Raw genomic sequence first — 1,604 nt, 5'->3', positions numbered from 1 at the left:
CACTTATCAACATGAATAAAGCATAACATTCCTTTACCACGTATTTGTTGTCTGTGGATGAATCACAGCCCGGAACATTCACTCAATGATGTGTTTGACACCCTGATGCATTGTGGGAAGTTCCAGTGCCGCACATTCTGATAATACTAGTGGAGAATACATGGAGGAAAAGTGGAATAAAAGAGCAAACAGATTAAATGTAACGAGAACAATAATAACTTAAAGTGTTTTTTTTTTTACTTTAAAACTGTCATTGCTCAAAAAATAATAATGAATCAAAATCAATGTTGTTATGAATTATTGACCTATTTAAGGCTCCAATTACTTCACATCAAATATTCCATTTAGAAATATTTTTGGGGAGATATTGCATATTTTGTGTGGTTGTTTTAAAAAAAAAAAGTTTTTTTTTTTTTTACAAAAAGAGCAAAGAAATAAATTTTAAAAACATAACAAAAATTTATAATCGACAAATGAATCTGCGTTAAAAGTAAACAATAAATTAATTTAATTTAATAACTTATTTCTAACACTTTTTTTTGAGTGGGACCCTTTTGGGTCCCTAAGAATTTTAGCGGGATATATATTTTTTTTAAATGTCATTGTTCACAACATTGATTTAATTTTTATTTTTTATTTTTTATGAATTATTGACCTACTGAAGGCTCCAATTACTTCACATCAAATATTCAATTTAGAAATATTTTTGGGGAGATATTGCATATTTTGTGTGGTTGTTTAAAAAAAAAAAAAAAAAGTTTTTTTTTTTTTTTTTACAAAAAGAGCAAAGAAATACATTTTAAAAACATAACAAAAATGTATAATCGACAAATGAATCTGCGTTAAAATAAAAAAATAAATAAATTAAATGTAATAACTTATATATTATCTTTTGAGTGGGACCCTTTTGGGTCCCTAAGAATTTTAGCGGGATATTTTTTTTTTTAAATGTCATTGTTCACAACATTGATTTAAATTTTTTTTATTTATTTTTTATGAATTATTGACCTACTGAAGGCTCCAATTACTTCACATCAAATATTCCATTTAGAAATATTTTTGGGGAGATATTGCATATTTTGTGTGGTTGTTTTAAAAAAAAAAAAGTTTTTTTTTTTTTTTTTACAAAAAGAGCAAAGAAATACATTTTAAAAACATAACAAAAATGTATAATCGACAAATGAATCTGCGTTAAAAGTAAAAAATAAATAAATTAAATTTAATAACTTATTTCTAACACTTTTTTTTGAGTGGGACCCTTTTGGGTCCCTAAGAATTTTAGCGGGATATTTTTTTTTTTAAATGTCATTGTTCACAACATTGATTTAAAAATTTTTTTTTTTTTTTAATGAATTATTGACCTACTGAAGGCTCCAATTACTTCACATCAAATATTCAATTTAGAAATATTTTTGGGGAAGTATTGCATATTTTGTGTGGTTGTTTAAAAAAAAAAAAAAAAAATTTAAAAATCAATTTTAAAAACATAACAAAAATGTATAATCGACAAATGAATCTGCGTTAAAAGTAAAAAAATAAATTAATTTAATTTAATAACTTATTTCTAACACTTTTTTTTGAGTGGGACCCTTTTGGGTCCCTAA

The 1,604-nt window shown here is 24.4% G+C and overlaps 1 protein-coding gene across 1 annotated transcript in view; it reads left to right on the top strand.

The window, feature by feature from the left end:
* Positions 1-33, top strand: part of rab38a (RAB38a, member RAS oncogene family) — a 37,278-nt gene extending 37,245 nt beyond the window's left edge. The window contains exon 3 of the mRNA XM_061925875.1: positions 1-33. This exon is cut by the window's left edge and continues 525 nt beyond it. The gene's annotated coding sequence lies outside the window, so the exon portion shown is untranslated.
* The last annotated feature ends 1,571 nt before the right edge of the window (positions 34-1,604 follow it).

The sequence above is a fragment of the Nerophis lumbriciformis genome, linkage group LG30 (assembly GCF_033978685.3).
Source record: "Nerophis lumbriciformis linkage group LG30, RoL_Nlum_v2.1, whole genome shotgun sequence".
NCBI classification, from domain to species: domain Eukaryota; kingdom Metazoa; phylum Chordata; class Actinopteri; order Syngnathiformes; family Syngnathidae; genus Nerophis; species Nerophis lumbriciformis.
Note: the sequence above shows the minus strand (reverse complement) of the source record. Positions and strands in the feature narration are given on the sequence as shown.